We start from the raw sequence: 20965 nt of genomic DNA, 5'->3' as shown, positions 1-20965 counted from the left end.
CAATGTAGCTTCTGCTGTATGCTCAATGCTTCACAAATTAAACCCATGAGCTCATTGTAGAAGTGTCCACCTCTATCTGACTCAATTGTCACTGGGAACCCGTACCTAGGAATCAACTCTCTCAACAGTAACTTTGCCACTGTTATTCCATAATTTCTTCTAGTCGGATATGCTTCCACCCACCTTGAAAACAAACAGACTACCACTAGAACATACCTCAATCTATTCACTTGTGGCATTTCAATGAAATCAATTTGCATTCTGGTAAAAGGACCTCCTTCTCTGCCTATTGTTCCTAGGCTCACAACTGTTTTCTTTCCAGTATTGAATTGCTGACAAATCAAACATCTTTGACAGATGCTCTCTGCAATCAGCCTGAACTTTGCCTTGTACCAGGTTTGTTTAAAGGATCTAATCATAGCGTCCCTCCCCAGGTGTCCCTGGCCATGATACATTCTTGCCATTGTTGATAGCATTGAATTTGGCATGACTGGTCTTCCATCCCTATAGATCCAAACATGATCTGTCTCTCTTGGGGCACAACCTGCCTTGATCCAATCTCTCATTTCCTCATCTCCTGCTTCATCCTGCAACTGTTTCACTTCATCCCATGTTTCCAGGACATTAGTAAACATCACAGAACAAAAAGACATTTCCCTTTCTCTTCCCCGGTTATTCGAATGATTATTCTTTGCACAGTACTGTGCTATGTCATTTGCAAAGCGATTACCAAGAGTAACAAAATCATCTCCTTGTCCATGAGCAGCACATTTTACAACTGCTAGTTCTTTAGGCAGCTGTATCGCCTCAAGCAACTTTCCAATCACTTCAGCATTCTTTATAGGAGTCCCACTCGACGTCAAGAAACCTCTCTGCAGCCAAAGTTGGCCAAAATCATGAACCACTCCAAATCCATACTGACTATCAGTCATCACAGTCACTCTCAAATACTTCCCAATCTTGCAAGCCTTTGTCAATGCCACCAATTCAGCTACTTGAGCAGATCTAACTCCTTTCAAAGGCGAAGCTTCCATAACTTCTGAAACCTTGCCCACCGCATATGCTTAGGCCTGGGCGTAGTTCGCGAAGTAGCACTTCGCGAAGCTACGCAAAGTGAAGTTCGCAATACGCGAGCTACGCGTAGCACTTCGTGAACTGCGTAGTACCTTGTTCGCACTGTGCCAGATGTCGTTTTCAATGATTGCACAGTGCGGACAAGCAACCGGCACTGTGCAATCATTGAAAATGGCATCTTGCACAGTGCGAGCTGTAGTTTTCTGCTGCTCGAGTAGATTTTTACTCGAGCTTCAGCTTTCTCAACGCGAACTGGTAGTTTCTCATCGCGAGCGGTCGTGAGCATACGCGACCACTCGCAATGAGAAACCTGACCTCCTCGCGTTGGGAATATCGCCGGAAGGTTTATTTTCCATGCTCGTGATCGCCAACTTGAAGTTGCTGATCGCGAACAAGGAAAAAGTCTCGCCGGGATGTCATTTTGCTTGCTCGCGGTCGCCAACTTGACGTTGAGGCCCGTGAGCAAGCAAAAAATGACCGCAGCACTACGCAACACTAAGCTACGCGTGTTCGAACTGTGCTACGTGCAGTTCGCGTAGTGCGAAGTAGCGCGAACTTCGCAAACTACGCGAGCGTAGCGTAATGCTTCGCCCAGGCTTAATATGCTGCATTCAGCACACCATCTTCAGTCCTCAAACATGATCCATCCACAAACAGCACATGATCACTCTCAGGTAGTGGCAGATCTCTTATGTCTGGTCTGGGTTTTGTGCAGTAATCAAGCACATCCAAACAATCATGATCAACATCATCTCCCACATTCACATTTTCAGCATCTGGCAAGAGCGTTGCTGGATTCACATTCACACATCTCTCAAGGGTTACATTTAATGCTCCCAGAATGATTTTCTCATATTTAGTCAGCCGACTATGTGACATATATTGAGTCCTGCTTCTTGTCAAAAGAATTGCCACATCATGAGGTACGAACACCCTTACAGGATATCCCATTATTATACCCTCACTCTGTTCCAAGCTTCTGCATGTAGCAGCTACTGCTTTCAGGCAACCTGGTAAACCCACAGCTACGGGGTCAAGTGTTGATGAGAAATACGCAATCGTCCTTCTCAATCGTCCATGTTTCTGGATTAACACTGAAAGTGCACATCCATTTCTCTCACTGCAGTACAATTAAAACTCCTTCTCATAGTCTGGCATTCCCAAAGCAGGAGCTTCACACATTCTGCTTTTTAATTCTTCAAATGCTGCCATTTGTTCTGCATTCAGTTCCAAGGGGTCCTTTACCTCACTTTTGGTCAATTTAATCAGTGGCTTTGCTATCAGGGAAAAATTACTTATCCACTGACGACAATAACCCACCATCCCCAGAAACATCCTCACTTCTCTCTGGGTCATTGGGGCTCTCATTCCTCTGATAATTTTGATTCTGTGATTGGTCACCTTTCTCTGACCTTTTTCAATATTGTGTCCAAGATAATGCACTTCTTTCTTGCAAAATTGCAATTTAGCTGGAGATACCTTTAACCCTCCATCTGCCAGATGATTCAGTAAAGCTATGGTATCTACTTCACAAGCTTCACGTGTCTTCGATGCCACAAGTAGGTCATCGATATACTGTACTAGTACTGAGCGTTCAGGCATGATCAAACTCTCCAATGATTTCTTCAGCAACTGATTAAATATTGAAGGACTCTCTGTATACCCCTGTGGGATACGGCACCATGCCAAAATACGGTGTTTAGCCAAAATATCGAGTTTTAAATTTCGACCTACAATAATATCGTGTTTTTAATATCGTAGGTACAGAATATCGAAGTCAAGAATATCGATGGACAGAATATCGATCCCAAGGTAAGTAATATCGAAGTTAATAATATCGAAGTACTTAATATCGATGTAAGTAATATCGTAAGTAAAAATTTCGATGTCAATAATATCGATATTTATTTAGTGTAATGTCATTTAATATGTATTTTATTTGTATGTTAAAGATTATTGTAATGTATTTTAATACATTTAAAAATAAATGTTTAGAGATTTATAATTATTTTACATTTAATTTAGCGTTTTAGTATCAGAGCGGGTTGTGGGTTTATAGGGGAATAGGGTGGGAAGTAATTTAATTATAATTAATGAATTAATATGTATTGTTTAATTGGTATTTATGATTAATTAATTGGTAATTAATTAATAATTGGTAATTAATTGATTAATTAATAGTTAATTAATTATTAATTGTAAAATTATTTTATTAATTGGTTAATTATATACATTATAATTACTTTATTATTAATATTTATTTATTGTTATTGTTAATTAATTAATTGTTAATTAGTAATTAATTGGTGATTTAAGTTTATTAAGTGATTAATTGATAATTAAATTAATTATGTGAATTTTTATGTGTAGTGGGTTGTGGGTTTATAGGGGAATAGGGTGGGAAGTAATGTAATTATAATTAATGAATTAATATGTATTGTTTAATTGGTATTTATGATTAATTAATTGGTAATCAATTAATAATTGGTAATTAATTTGATTAATAGATTAAATAATTTTTAATTAATTATTAATTGTAAAAATAATTTATTATTTGGTTAATTATATAAATTATAATTAGTTTATTAATAATATTTATTTATTGGTATAGTTAATTAATTAATTGTTAATTAGTAATTAATTGGTGATTTAATTTTATTAAGTGATTAATTGATAATTAAAATTAATTATGTGAATTTTTATGTGTAGTGGGTTGTGGGTTTATAGGGGAATAGGGTTGGATGTAATTAAAATAAAATAAATAATGATATATTTTATTTATTTGTAATTATTATTAATTAATTGTTATTAGTTAGTTAAATATAGTAAATATAAATAATTGATTATTGTATTTTATTTGTTGTTATTGCTAATTAATGTATTGTTAATTAATAATTAATAGGTGAATATTTGTAATTTCGTAGTTAATATGTATTAATTAGTGAATTAATAACTATATTAATTATAAAGAATGTATTATTAATTGTAAATAAGAGATAAATTGATATTTAAATCTATTGTGTATTTTGTATGTGTAGTGTGTTGTGTGTTAAAGGGGGAATAGTGTGGGTTGTAATTTAAATTTATTTATTTAAATATTTATTTTACATAATTGGTATTTAATAATAATTATTTTTTTAAAACATTGTTAACATGCAATTTTTTTATAACAAATTATTGAATTGGTTATAATGTTCATAGAATCACTATGCTATCTAGTGCTTTCCCAACTGTTTTACTATCTGGAGTGGGAATAGTAATTTTTACCCCTACGCTATCCAGCGCTTTCCCTACTGTTGCACTCTCTGGAGTTGGAATAGTAATTTTTACCCCAACGCTATCCAGCGCTTTCCCTACTGTTGCACTCTTTGGAGTTGGAATAGTAATTTTTACCCCTACGCTATCCAGCGCTTTCCCTACTGTTGCACTCTCTGGAGTTGGAATAGTAATTTTTACCCCTACGCTATCCAACACTTTCCCTACTATTGCACTCTCTGGAGTTGGAATAGTAATTTTTACCCTTACGCTATCCAACACTTTCCCTACTATTGCATTCTCTGGAGTGGGAATAGTAAATTTTACCCTTACGCTATCCAACACTTTCCCTACTATTGCACTCTCTGGAGTTGGAATAGTAATTTTTACCCCTACGCTATCCAACGTTTTCCCTACTGTTGCACTCTTTGGAGTTGGAATAGTTATTTTTACCACTACGCTATCCAACGTTTTCTATACTGTTGCACTCTCTGGAGTGGGAATAGTAAATTTTACCCTTACGCTATCCAACACTTTCCCTACTATTGCACTCTCTGGAGTGGGAATAGTAGATTTTACCCTTACGCTATCCAACACTTTCCCTACTATTGCACTCTCTGGAGTTGGAATAGTAATTTTTACCCCTACGCTATCCAAAGTTTTCCCTACTGTTGCACTCTTTGGAGTTGGAATAGTTATTTGTACCCCTACGCTATCCAACGTTTTCCCTACTGTTGCTCTGTCTGGAGTGGGAATAGTAATTTTTACCCTTACGCTAGCCAACACTTTCCCTACTATTGCACTCTCTGGAGTGGGAATAGTAATTTTTACCATTACGCTATCCAACACTTTCCCTACTATTGCACTCTCTGGAGTTGGAATAGTAATTTTTACCCCTACGCTATCCAACGCTTTCTCTACTGTTGCACTCTTTGGAGTTGGAATAGTAATTTTTACCCCTACGCTATCCAATGTTTTCCCTACTGTTGCACTCTCGGGAGTTGGAATAGTTATTTTTACCCCTACGCTATCCAACATTTTCCTTACTGTTGTTTTTGTTGAAGTTGGACTAGTAGTTTTATTGTGTCTGATATTAAATATGTTTTGTAATATTTTAGCTATTGTAATATATAATTAATAATAAAAATTATTCAAAGTAAAATTATTGATTATTATTTGCTATATGTAATTATTTAATATTTATTAATGTTATTGTTTTATGTGTATAGATGTATTGGTAATTTAAATAAATATTTAATAATTTATATGTTACAGAAATTATTATTAAAAGTAATTATTAAGTAAGTGTATATATTATATATTATATATATATGTTTCATTAAAGTTTCATTTAATTATATATATTTATTATACATTTTACATATTATACAATATATTTAATTATGTTTCTTTGATTTATAAGTATTATTTGGTTTATTTTACATATATTTTTAAACTAAAAAAAACCCGATATTTTTGAATTACGATATTTTTGACATCGATATTAAATTATCGATATTTTTGTACTTACCATGTTGTAGATAGGATGTCGATATTCTTGACCACGATATTTTTGTTGCGATATTTTTGTAGGTCGAATTTTTGTCTTTCGAAATTATGTCATACAATCCCAAAATACGCTGTCCAAACCGAAATGCAAAAATCGGCTGGCTGTCATGATGCAATGGAATTGAAAAGAAAGCATGGCACAAATCAATTACTGTGTACCATTCAGCCTCATGAGGAATCTGATACAAAATCACTGGTGGATTTGGCACAATGGGACAACATGATACCACAATCTTGTTAACCTTTCTCAAATCCTGTACAATCCTGAACTTCCCATTTGGTTTCTTTAGCCCCATTATCGGTGAATTACACGGGCTACTCAGTAACTCTCTCAAAACACCCTGCTGAATCATCTTATCTATGATTGGTGTTATCCCTTCAATTATTTCTGGTGTCAATCTGTACTGTGGGATACTAGGATAAGTGATTCCCTCTTTCACAGTAATCTTTACTGGATCTACATTATTCATCAATCCTACATCCTCTCCAGTAAAATCCCAAACTGCTGCTTTTACTGTGTGTCTCAACTCTTGAGGCAAATCATCTGGATTAAACACAGCATATATTCCAACAATCTCACTTTCTCTATTATCTAGAGTCATCCTGTACAAAACATCCTCATCTGGTGTCTCAAAAGCTATTCCATCCGGAGTACAAAAAATTGTGCAATTCATTTTACACAATAAGTCCCTACCTAACAAATTCACTGGACTAGTGTCACAGACTACAAATCTGTGCATATCTGAAAATGTCCCTATCCTTACCCTTACTGGTTCAGTAAGACGAGTCTTAATCTGTGTATTAGCTACACCAACCACTTGGATTGCTTCGTCTGAGAGAGGAAGATTTCTTATATCTGCTGACCTGACAGTTGATCTTGTCGCTCCTGTGTCTACTAAAAAAGTAACACTTTCCCCATTTATTTTCCCATCTACAAATGGTCCTGCCTTGTCTATTTCTAGAGTTGCTCCAAGTATGCACTCTTCCTCTTCTCTTCGGCACCGTCAATAGTCCCCTTCAGACTCACTCCCTTCATTCTCTAACCAGTACTGTTGTACTGGGTTTGAACGTCTCGGTTTGTTTACCTGCTCATCATTGTAGAATCCTGAGTCCTGGTTATATTTCTGAGACCCTCTATTCTGCGGCAAGGGCGGTTTTGGATCTTGACTCTGCTGTCTGACAACCTTCTGCTGTTGCTGCTGATGATTACACCCCTCGTTCTGCACCTGTTGATTCAATGGTTTATTCTCATTACTCACTAATGGTGGATTCGTACACTCGGATCTCCAATGCCCCAATTGTCCACAGTTGTGACATGGGAACTTCTTTTTGGCCTCTTCTAGATTCCCCTTTCCTTTTCCTGTGCCATATCTGGGCCTATTTCCTGGATTATTTGCTTGTTCAACCAGCTGTGCTTCTTGTCTTTCAGCAACCTTCACCTGTGCCCACATTGCTTTCTCCTTCAGCTTTCTTTGTTTTGCATCAATTTCATCACTGAAGTATTTCGCATGTCTCAAAATCTCATCAATCTTTTTACTCTGCCAATCGACTGTATGCTCACGAATCCTTTCACTGATTTCAGGTCTCAAGCCATATACAAATCTGTATACAAAATGACTCAAATCCTTATCACCCAGATGTTCATCTCCACTGAACTGTTTAAAAGCCAATATCAGCCTTTCATAAAAAGCATGAACTGATTCTTTTGCTTCCTGATGTGTCCGATCTATTTTAACCCAGTCTGTCTCTTTAGGGGGTACTTTATTTTTCAGGAACACAATAACCTGCTCGTACTTCTTCATAACCGCCGGGTCTGGTGCTCCTGTTTTCTGATCTCTTGGATACTCCTTAGCAGGCCAATCTACAACTATTTTACACTCTGCCCACAAGTCTGCTGGAACAATTATATCAAACAGACTATTCAGGTCTATCCACAGCACTTTTGACAATTTCACAAACCTATCTACCTGCCTATACCACTCGACGGGCTTTTCTCTCAGTCGAGGGAAATCATTCGTAAATGACAAAATATCCTGTCTAGTCCATGGGACATGTACATATCCTCCTCCAGGAATCTCTCTCATAGGATAAGCATCCACTGTTTTTTCTTTTTCTCTCATGGGAAATGCTGAGTAAGTCCACTGAATCTTCCCTTTTCTTGTACCACCTATCCTTCCACTTTTCCACATCACCCCATTTTCGCAATAAGGAAATCATTTCCTTTATCTGCCCTGTTCTGCCAACATCATTTAGATTCTCGATGTCCTTATCAGAAAAATCCACCCTGTAAGGCTTCTGCAAAGCTTTCACCTTATCCATATCAACTCCCAGTTCACTCGCTATTCCTTTTAACCTGTCATGTGTACTCTTAGCCCTCCAGGTGATACTCTTGCACATGAATAACAACTCACCATCATGATGATTTTTCAACATTTCTGTAGGAATTGTTCCCGCAATAAGCTCCTCCAGTTCTATGCGCAACCTAGCTACATCAATTGCCTGTGAATCTTTATCTTTCTTTTGAAGAACCTTCAACCAATCATTCAAATCCTCAGCTGTTATTTCTGTAGAACTTTTCACTGCACCCACTTGTTCTGCCATCCTCTGTGGTTCCAAAATTGATCCTCCTAAACAACCAGTATTCAATCCTGAATTAGGCTGTACATTTAACTCACCACATGTGTCATGTCTCAACCGTCTCAAATTATTTTCTTCCGTCCTCATTCCTGATTCTTCCAAAGAACCAACCAAACCATTTCCTACCTAGGGAACTGTCAAACCATTTTCACCCATTCTTTGCTTATCAAAAATAGGCATAACCGGACCAATGGTTACAGGCACTGTAACAGCTTCTAGATTCTTTGTTAGCTCTCTAATTTTCTCAGTCAGCTCAGATGTCGTTCTGGCTAATTCTCTTGTTTTCTCATCCCCAATTTGATTCTCTCTCTGCCGCTCTCTCTCTCTCTCCCTCTCCGTGAAAGAGCTACCACCTTTCAGATCAGGTGTCACAATTTCTGTTTTAACAATTCGCAAAGTATCTCTTATGGGAGTAGCAACTGGCGTTCTCTCTTCTGGTTCTGGTCTATATGGTGGTGGTCTTTTATAGATCATGTCATCCAAGACTTCATCCTCATAATCATTAGCCCCATACCTTCTCACTTCTGCATCAGGTACCTTTTCCATACCCTTCCTCCCTTCCGTCTCTTCAACAGTCCTCATAGGATATAATCCCTCTGACATACTAGCATCTCGCCATCTCCTCATTCGATCATGATGAGTTTCACGATCATATTTCCTCCCAAAAATATACCTATAATTACCTCCACTCCTCTGCTTTTCTCGCTCATGCACCTCATCTTCCCATTCTACCAACGCCTCGAACTGTGTCGGCCTTGGTCTAGGCTCTAGACACATCATCTTTTCCCGTAAATTTCTCAACACGGCCAAATTAAATGAACCATGTTCCGGGAACGCTAAAACACCATCTTCTTTAGTGTACTTAGCCCAATTGTCTAACCAAATACAGGTATGATACCCATATTTCGCAACCATGGAGGATGCAGGAGTCCTTGTCAGAGGTAGCAATTCACCTTCTCTAGTTATTATGTTCTTATCCTTGTCGAACCATTTTTTAAATTTACCGAACAAGGATTTTTTCTTCTTTTCCTCCGTTTGGTAATACATTTTCGCGTTTACCACAACTCTCTAGTCCCTTCCGCAACTGTACGATCTTTTGTCCAATAACAGCGCGACTCACACTAACGCACCAATCCTGGAGCGTCTACGTCACCCTGTACTCCTTCCAATCCCTGCGCGGCTCACACCAATGCACCAATCACAGCGCGAGCACTGTTCTAATCCACTGCCCAATCACAGCGCAGTCTTGTCTGACGTCAGTAGTCGCTGCAGTCGCTTCTACTCTGTCTTCTGTCACTCGTCTACCCCTCCTTTACAAAACCTTCTCAGTAGACTCTGTTTCAAATTCTACAAAATCTATTAGTTACAACATATAAACATCTCCATTGTCTGCTTCGCTAACCACAGAATAGTAAAGAAAGGTCTTTCTCACAAGAATCCCGCTTCTCTCTAGAACAGCGCTTACCTCTGCTCCACTACGGAATTATTACTTTCGTTGACACAGTAGCACATCCCTCTACTCTGCCCTTCTAACATACATCCATTAACTGCTTCCTCCAGGAATGCTCCAAAGAGTCTCACAATCAACTAAATGCTCATACATTCACGCACTTTCATACCAGAAAATATAGCACATCCACACAGAATCCTGCTTTTCCCAAGAACAGCGAACAGTCTGTCCCACTACAGAATTATAACACACGTTAACCAAGCAGCGCTTTCCTCTGCCCAGTCCTTCAAACAAGCTCAGAGAATACCTATTACTTCTCCAGCAGTAAGCTTTAACGGCAAACCTTACGGATCCCTGGGACTTAAGACCAGAGTTTCACAGATAACCTTCACTACCATACACACTCCTTTTATACCGAAAATATATCTCTAATAGTAACACACGGCGATGTCACTGATTCCGAACCCAGACAATGCGACGCGCAACTTCAATTGTCACACGTTTTTCCCTGCATACGTACAGGGCCAACAATCCCATCTTTCCCGAGAGCAGCACTCACTTCCCTCTGCCCTACTACGGAACCGTCACCAGCTCCCCACGTTCCAGAAGCCGTACACACTACATATAACTCAATACGACAACTTCAACATATAGTGTTAGTACATATATCAACATCAATCAATAAATCAATGAATCCAAAAGCCTATGTACAAGCAATCTATCAGATCAAGACAATAATCAAACCATCATACTGCTACCAGGAAACTGCTGCAGATCGGAGCATATAAATTCTCCCTACTTCCACGGACAGAGTAATTCCACAGTCATACACACATACACTCATCATACGCTAGGGCCCATCATACCAACATTCATTCTATTACTCTATCCACACTGAATACACAAGAGAACTTCTAAATCAATCTGCATCTAAACTGAGGTCAATGTGACCTAATTGATCAGTCTTGAGTCATGATTTAAATAATAAGAACATATTGGAAACTCAATAAATGACAAAGAAATAACCACCCGACACCGGAATTCAAACAAAGGTTATTTTATCTAAATTAGTTCAAATGAAAGTCAATCAACAGCAATAACATTATTCTCATAGTTACCTATTCTAGCTAAATGTCGCATTTAGGTCAGGACAGGTCTCTCAGTAAAGTCTCCCGAGTCGTCGTCCTCTCAATCAGCGTCGATCCTCTAGAGCATAAGTTCGGGAAGAAGTGGCCTTAGACCCTCTCTAGTCTAACAATATTTATAGTAAAACTTACACATTAAAAGTTACAAACAAGCTCCAAGCGTCCGTTGAGCAGAGCGAGCAGGAAAGGATGTTGACTCGCAACATTTAGAAAAAACCTCCGCTCTCGAATATCTCAAAAATAAAAACACGGAAGAAGGAAGCACAAACTAAAAAATGCAACATTCATGGATGCTCTTCTCTGGAATATAGTGAAGCCACTGCAACATTATCAAATGTTCATTGTGGCTACTGTTCCTTCCCAAAGATAGCTGGAGTCGAGCCCAGAGCTGCTGTCCTCACGAAAACTTTTAATACAGTCATCAGAGGCCGAGGTCAGGTTTTCAACCACTTTCAGTGAGGCCTCTCTTCGTATTTCATCTACTCAAATGTAGGCTGGAAATATCGGCCATCTTTCAATAGGTCAAAATGGACCATCTTAATTAAAAGAAACACAAAACAACGTTACCACATCATATTGATTATACAGTGTTAATTCCCACCAATACCCTTATGAGTATGTAATTATCTAGCCATCTGCAACATAAAGAAGCATTAAAAGCATATTATTTCAAAGCGCAAACACATAACAAATAATGCTTTAGCCACACATATTTAATTAATTTGCTCACCAACCTAGTTCACGTATTAATTAAGCCATACAATTGCAATCCCGCGTATAATTCTTTCATTAGTAAGGTTGGTTAGTCAAAAACTCAACATAATTAATATCTAGTAATTAATTATTAGTAATTTTAATTATGACATATAAAAATATAAGCTGATGTTCGGGTTTAAACAGAAAACCCTGCTCCAGCACTTAATCACAGGTGAGCCTTTATGCACCTCCTGAGTCCTGGCACGCTGGAAATGACGGGAGCTCGGGATGATGGGAATTGTAGTTTCCCCCACACGCCTCGGCGGAGCCAGGCCCAGCCAGCGTGGGAGGCAGCAGAGCAGAGCAGAAGCCCAGCGGTGGCGTCTGGCGTGGCGAGGCCCGGCCACAATCTCCCAGCCCTCGTTACAGGTTTCAAATTTGTAGTTCAGTTGTCCAGTTCCTGGTCCTCATTGGATGATTGTTGGGACCCTTCATATCCAACCCCTCTCGGCACACATCAAAGCCTATCAGAAGACCAAGAGAGGACCAGGAGAGTGGTAGGTTCAATGTAGAATTTCCCATCCGTAGTTTTGGGCTCAGTAAATGCTACAGCACACTCATGTCATAAACTGCTGAAGGGCTCACATATTTTATCACTGATGAGATTTTAAATGAGATCATCTATGATAAAGCCAATCACATTACTCCATAATTGCTTACATCAATTTCAAAAAGGGAGTTGTTAGTAAAGGATGTATAGTCATTTATAGCATAGATTTACTGCTGGTAAACATGTGAGCACATAGAATGTAAATAGCATAATTACCGAACACAAGTGTGCTTGTGCATGTTGAAAGTTAGATGGTGCACCATTTACAAACCAGGAAAGTTTGCGGTCAAGTAGTAAGCCATGTTAAACAAGTTAAAAGCTGAGTGTACTTGATGTGAAGATTTACATGTGCTGGTAGTGAAAAATCTTAAAAGTAATTTTTTACTCTGTCAACGCTGGCTCTTCCATAGAAAAGCAAGGGGTTACATTATATTACCTTATCGTGTATACCTAAAATATGGGACTCAATAGAAACATGATTCAAAGACTCATTGCAACAGAAATTTAATTCCAAACTAATGTTCAAATCAGATTTTAGATTACTATTTTAAAAATTCGACTTTCAGAAATGTGTATTCCTCCCAGACAGTGGACAAAGGATCTGGGTGAGGACAGGTGAGGGTCTGACTGAAAGCATTACTGGGAAGGAACTGTGTACTTGACCAATGATGCACTTCAAACGGTAGCCTGGGGGGGATACCCTGGCCTTTCCTGACTACTGAAGAAGCCTACCCTATAAATGGCAGAGGCAGCTCACACCTTGGCATGTCTACCCTTATTGTCACTAAGCAAGCTGGAGCCAAACTAAGGGGAAAAGGAAAAAATGACTAGAACTCTCGTGAAGAGAGTAATCTTCAATGTACTCACCCACGCCTACAAATGTCTTCACAACACCGGCCCCCAATATCTCAACAATAGAATCTCCTTCCACGTACCCAAGAGGAACCTCCAATCCACCGATCTCACCCTCGCCGAGCCCCTGCGCATCCACAGAGCAAGAACAGGTGGAAGAACCTTCTCCTACATAGCGGCTAAAACCTGGGATGAGCTCCCGATCAACATCAGACACGCCCTCACCCTGCACATCATCAGGAAGATGCTCAAGACCTGTCTCTTCAACTGACCACTACTGCCCCCCCAGCGCCTTGAGACCCTTGAGTAGTGCGCTTAAAACTCCCTGATTGATTGATAGAACCTAAAATCAGAATACTCCTGGTCCTGAGAAGATTCAGAAGAAGGTCTGTCCTTCTGACTGAAGGAGGAATACTGGACCTATCTTCCTTGAACCCAGGATCCCAGAAGTAACCCCAAGTGTCTATTGACTGAGATCCTGTTTGAACTACGGAGACATACAAATCTTCCAGTGGCCTTTCCTATTTTCCAGTTGACATGGAACAACTGGAAATTACACAGATGAACAGGACTTGTTCCTCTCAGAAGACCTCTGTGAGAGTTAGTCATGACACCCACCCTAAGCAATGTACTTAATGTCCTTGGCCTTTGACTGGAATCAGAGTGTACTAATCCGTGCTTAACAGAAGGTTTCTCTGGATCCAATACAATGCCGCACAGAATTATGCGGGGCTTTGCATAGCAGCAAAGCACAGCTTCTAGTTGGTGGCTGCACTGGAACTGATGTAATTTCTAAATTGGCTTGGGATTCTTCTTGTTTTGTGTTTTCCCTTTGTTACTATTTGAATGTTGCAAAAATTGTTTACGGATTGCCTCTAAGTTAAGCCTGACTACTTTTGTTTCACACTCTTAGAGGGTTAAGCACAAGTTTATTTAGTAATTTATGTGGTTCACCCTGACGGTTGTATCTTGTGTGCTGTGGAATGCTCATATGTTAGGGTGAATGTTCAGAAGATTTGGAGGATGAGAGTGGTGCGTTGTGCCTAAGTGGTAGTTGGAAGAAAACCGGAGGTGTTTAGCGGTTCATGTAAGCACATCATTCGACCGTTGTCGCGGTGATGAAAACAAGCCCCAGCTAGGCCCGCAAGAGACAAGGGTTCGCTCTTCTGTAACGAAATCTATAAGGAAGTTGGCACGGAAACTGCAAAGTACAAAAACAACGTTTATTAACCCTTAAGGGTGGTCCTACAATCCACACAACACTCTTCAGTATTGCAAGGAGTAGCACAAAGAACTTGCATACACAGTCCCCTTTTATACACAACAGAGGGGCTCATAAGTGGGTGGATACCACATGAGGTTGAAGAACATTACCATTTAGGGTCATTCTCGATACTGAATCAATACATGGGCGGAGCCAACACGCTCTTAGGGCCCGCGAAAACACATGGTCAAGCAAAGCTAATTATAACAGATGTGGTCAAGTCTGGGCATGCGCCAGACGGACAAGAGAGAGCTATTTATAAACTGTTGCTAGGCAGACTGCAAGAGCAACTAACACAGAGGTCGGACTCTCCTCGTGGTGAACACATGGCAGCATGTCAATACAAAATGGAGTCCGGACTTCGGCCAACATAATGAGGAAAACATGAACAAAGGGAAGCATTAATGTTTTCAGTAAATGCTTAATCACATTCTGCCTTAATTTACAACAGACGACCCTTTCAGCATTTACTGAAGACATCCGGTTTCCAAGAATAATCATCATATATGTCAATTATCATCATTCCTTTAACCTCTTTAGCTAGACCCTTCTGGCGGGCAACATCGGCAATAGCTTTCTTATCTGGAATGCAGAGTGAAATGCATACGGAACAGCACAATGGTCCACATTGAATACACATACAAAGAAAGAACAGAATTGCTATAATAATGCAGAGCCCAGTTAAGACCTTCCATCCCCAGGCAGTAACCAACGCCCAAAACCATCCAGAAAAGGACCAAGTGCCGTTTTCTGTGTGGATTTCAGCTGCTATTTTATGCAGCTTATTAATGGCGTTATAAACGGATGGCGTATGATCAGGAATGAACACACAGCAGCTACTTCCAATAATTTTACAGGCTCCTCCTCGATCAGCTAGCATTACATCCAATACCATACGGTTCTGCAATGCAACAATTCTGGTAATCTGTAATTCTTCCGTAAGATTCCCAAGAGCAGCAGCAGTCTGATTAGTCACAGCTTCTACCACTCTTGTTAATCTTCGGATCTTCCTACTATTCAGAGCGGCTCCAACAAAGAAAAACAGTCCTAAGTTAAAATCAATATACTGTTGCAAGCTGGTATCTGTTTGATCCACCTCATCAATTGATAGAGTACGTTTATATCTATTTACAGTCACATTATTCAACAGTTTTAGATCCTTATGATATGACGCAGGTGCTAAGAATACAGGAGGTAATAGGAATGATACATAGCATACCCCAGACCACCCAGCCGGCAAACGGTAATAACCTTTATTTCCACATACAAAGTAGGTATTATGGGACGCTAAGAAGGTGCTGTTGTTTAACCCGTCGATGTTTAGTACGGTTATACAATCACTGACACCCACAGGAATAGAACCCACACTCTGGACACACAGGTCCGCTTGGGCTTGTGCTACTTGGATTACCCCTCAGTGTCTCTGGTGTTTGTGAAGATATAGGGGATGGATTCATTGTCCGGTCGGTACTCTTCCCATTCCCAAATTGTCCCATTCGCTTGTGGATATCCATTCTTGTCCTGATGGCATTCTTTATTAAGTCTAAAAAGCAATCGTCCCACTGTCGGTTTCCGAGTGGCAAACAACAAAGTGTACCAAGCTCTACAAGAGCCATTGTGAGAGAAAGGAAGTGGTATGAATGGCGTACCTCCTTTCTTCTGATGGGCTGGCATCATCCCACATATCCAACAGTTCGTAGCGTTCGTAGCAACGTGGGTGTGATGCAGCATCTGAATGAAAGTGTTATTCAAATAGGATTGTCGATGCTTCAACTCTTGATATGGCAATGTATAAAAGTAGTGCTCCGCAGGCACTGGAGTCGTCAACACAAGTGTCTTTCGAGCAGGAGTTGCCTCCTCCACAAACCATGTGGTTATACCAACAATAGCTACTGTTAGCATGAACCCCAACGCACAAAGAATTTTCTTCTTCTCCATGTCAAAGGAAACAATACCCTGATATCTTCCTGAAACTAAAAGGTCTGTCAGAACTCTTCCCCTTGGGCAGCGGTTGATTTCTTCACCAGCGGGCCAAGACGGGTGTCGCTACACTAATGCAGGGCTGATCCCCCCCCCTTGCCTCATCGGCTCTCCGTTTCACTAACCCAAGGGCCGTTCTGACAGTATGTCCCGGTACTGGAAACCTCACTTCCTTGGTCGCAGATGATATCGCCTTCCTCCAGAAGTCGTGTGGTCCGAAAAGAGCTCCTCAGTGTCGTTTGGCTCTGCAGCACGGCCTGTCTCTGCTGCTAGGATGTCTCGTTGATCGGTCAGCACGGCAGACTCCACCAATCCGGGCGGTACCTTTCGACAGTGCAAGGAATGGATCCAATTCTTCCTGTTCGAGACTCGCACAGCCGTCCTCGTTGCAAGAAGGACTTGCTCAGGTCCGACCCATCTCGGCTCCAAACTGTTCGATCTGTCGAAAACCTTTATCATCACATGATCTCCAGGCCGGAGACCATGTCCTTCGCCAGTAGACCGATCAGGGAGCGCCTCTCGGACCTGTTGATGAATAGAAACCAAGTTATCCGTTAACTGTGCCAGATAATCACTCATCATCACACAAGGTACATCATACACAGCCTTAGGCCTTGGTGGACCCCAAATATTCATTGGGCGTCCAAATACTATCTCATAGGGTGTAAGGCCGGTTCGAGAGTGTGGCACCGACCTAATTGACAATAACGCCAGTGGCAAGGCGTCTGGCCAAGTCAAAGATGTTGAAGCTTGAATTTTGGCGATCTTAAGCTTCAGTGTACCATTATACTTCTCGACTAGTCCTGCAGACTGGGGGTGGAACACGGCGTGGAACTTCTGGGTGATGCCTAGGCCCTTCAAGACATACTTTATAACATCCGCTACAAAGTGAGGGCCATTATCACTCCACAGAAGTCTACAGACGCCGTATCGGGGGAAAAACTCTTTCAGCAATAGCTTCGCTGTAGTCATTGCAGTATTGTCTTTCGCAGGGTACGCCTCAACCCATTTACTGAAGGCGCAAACCACTACTAGAACATACTTCAAATTGTTACAGCGCTCAAGCTGGATGTAATCCATCTGCAGAACCTCAAAGGGTGCAGTGGGCGTCGCAAATCCTCCTGCTGGAGTTCGCGTGCCTTTCCCTGGGTTATACTTCAGACAGATCATACAGGTCTGCACCACCCTCTTTGCTGTGCTAGCAATCTCTGGATGCTCCCAGACTTGGGTAAGCAATTTCACAATTGCGGAAGCTCCAACATGTGCTAGCCCATGTGCCATCTGGACCATAGGTTGTACAAAAGCCGTGGGTAATTTCCATCTATCCATCTGCTTATTTCTCCAGCAACCCTCGTCATCCAGTTCTCCTTCGCTAGCCCATTGTTCCCGCTCTTTGTCAGAAGCGGTCTTTTGTATTTCTCGCACTTCCTCCTTCGCATCGTGCCATCTCTCCACCTGTGACTTCACTACATACATGGCAGTAGTACCGGGCTGCATCGCAGTCTCCCGTGCTACTCGATCCGCTAACGCATTCCCTTCTCCAACCTTATCAACCACTTTCCTATGGGCGCTACACTTAACAATGGCGATTTTCTTTGGGTATGTCAATGCAGTTAAAAGGTTGTGGACTAACTCCCCATGCATTATCTGCACCCCATGTGACGTTAGAAACCCTCTCTCCTTCCAGAGTAGGCCGAAATCGTGCGCTACTCCGAAGGCATAGCGGCTGTCTGTGTAAACATTCACACACAATCCTGTACTGAGCTCACATGCTCGTGTTAAGGCTATCAGTTCCGCTGCTTGGGCTGATTTCTGTGGTATGCGTGCTGTCTCCACTATCGTCTGTAACGTGGTAATTGCATACGCTGCTGAAGCCGTACCATCTGGTAGCTTCAGGCAAGATCCATCCACCCACAACTCTCCATCTACGTCTGAAAAGGGCGTATCCTGGAGATCAATACGACCCTTTGTTTGTTCCTCAGTCACAAGAATACAATCATGCGCTTTCTGTGCCTCAGGCTGGGTCTCGGGATATGGCAACAATGTGGCCGGGTTTAATGTCACGCACCTTTTTAACGTAATATGAGGAGCCAAAAGCGTCAGCTCATATCCCGTTAAACGGGCACTGGTCAAATGCTGCGTCTTTGTTTGATTAAGCAGGGCATCCACAGCATGGGGAACTAACACCAACAATTTATGGGACAACACAATTCCTTCACTTTGGCGTATTGACACAGCTGTCGCCGCTACCGAGCGAAAACACCCTGGTAATGCTCGGGCGACAGGATCAAGCACAGCCGAAAAGTATGCACAAGGGCGCTGCTTGTCGCCGTGCATCTGCACTAAAACTGACAATGCACATCCATCTTTCTCATGCACATACAACGAAAAGGGTTTTGCATAATCAGGGGTCCCTAACACTGGTGCTGAACAAAGGGCCTGTCGCAGTTGCTGAAAAGCAGCATCACACTCATCTGACCAAGGGATTGGGATAGGCGTGTCTTTTGTCAAAAGAGCTAGTAATGGCTTAGCTATGTGTGAAAACCCCAATATCCACTGTCTACAAAAAGAAACAAGACCCAAAAATGCACGCACATCCTTCTGCGTGGATGGCCTTGGTGTGTCCAAAATTACTTGGATACGATCTGGTGTGAGTGCACGCCCCTCCTTAGACAAAAGGTGACCCAAATAAGTCACCTTTGGTCTACAGAATTGCAACTTCTTCCTAGAGACCTTGTGATTGTGGGATGCTAAAAAGGAAAGTAAGGCTATCGTGCTTTTCTCACACAACTCCAGGGTGTCAGCCGCCAACAAGATGTCATCGACATATTGAATGAGGGCGACCCCCTCGAGTAAGGCAAAGGAATCCAACTGTCGCTTCAAAGCCTGACTATAAATACTAGGGCTTTCTGTATAGCCTTGGGGAATTCTACAAAAACGATAAGATCTATTGTTTAATGTGAACCCAAAAAGAAATCGGCTATCAGGGTGAATGGGAATAGAAAAGAAGGCATTTTTCAAATCAATCACTGAGAACATGGTCGCCGTAGGCGGGACCAAGGTAAGCAACGTCGTGATATCGGAAACCACCGGGTACTGAGGTATCACGATCTTGTTTACCTCCCTCAAATCAATTATGAACCGATAGACCTTTGCATCCGTGTCCTTTTTCAGAATAGGGAGAATCGGACTGTTACAGATATTATAGGGAACTTCTTCCACTACTCCTACTGCGATCAGGTCTTGCACAATCTGTATGAGAGCCTCCTCGCCCTCCTGGGAAATACGATACTGTGGGAGGCGTGGTAGTACCGCCCCTTCCTGGACACTAATGTGGACCGGAGGAATCACCATTTGTCCCACATCTGTGTCCGAAGTCGCCCATAAAGCTCGGGGGAGGGTAGCCAACAACGCATCCTCTGATATCGTACACATCCGCCCAGATCGGGGGTAGTTGTCATTTAAAATCACCCTCACACCCTCAGGGGAACAGCGGATTGTAGCCCTAAAGTACTTTAACATATCAAGGCCCATAATGTTATCCGGTGTGTACGGGGCAAGCAGAAACGGGCAGGGCGCAGAAAAACAATCAACTTTAAATGCAAGGGGCTGTGAAAGAGGGCTTCGGGAGAGTGTACCGTCAAACCCTACCGATGTAACTATTGAGCCGGATGGGGGAGCCCCCGGAACCAAGTACCTAGACAATGCACTACGTGTCGCTCCTGTATCCACTAGGAACTGATCAGTAGAACCTAAAACCTCAGCCGATACATAAGGACCCGTCTGATCGACCGGCACCTCAACTGATTCGGACCCCCATCCTACGCATTCCTATGCATGCTGAGAATCATGATATCCCGATCGATCGATGTCCGATACATGATACTGGTGCTGGCGATCGAAAACGTTGGAGCCATCTCGGTGCTGTCCGGCAGTATCGAAACGGGCATTATCGTTGGAATTTCCACTAAAGTTCGAGAAGCCCCCTCTACCTCTCGGGCCACCCGGAGCGTGCCCCTGACGCGAAGCACGCAACGCTGGGCAATCCCTGGCCCAATGGCCCAACTGCTTGCAATACGCACACTGGTTCCTATTCAAATCAGATCGGCCCGAAGGGGGACCATAAGATCCACCCCTTCCCCTATTATTATTACCCCGGCGGGGCGGGCCATATACTTGTGCTAACATCACTTTGGTTTTAAGATCTTTCGATTTCTTCTCCTCCTGGCCCTTCGCCTCGTGCTCCTGACGCTCATAATACTGGGCGATGGTCAGAAGGGCCGTCGGTGTCGCGGAGGACCAAGAACTCTCACTCGCTTTTAACCGGGCCGCAACTGCCGGCAGCAGATTAGCCACATATTTGTCCGCGAAAAGGTGGCGGCCCGTGTCGTCAGTAAGCGACTGGCCACTAAAATCATGAAACGTCTCCTCAA

The sequence above is a fragment of the Triturus cristatus genome, chromosome 4_1 (assembly GCF_964204655.1).
Source record: "Triturus cristatus chromosome 4_1, aTriCri1.1, whole genome shotgun sequence".
NCBI lineage: Eukaryota > Metazoa > Chordata > Amphibia > Caudata > Salamandridae > Triturus > Triturus cristatus.
This window is presented reverse-complemented; position numbering follows the sequence as displayed.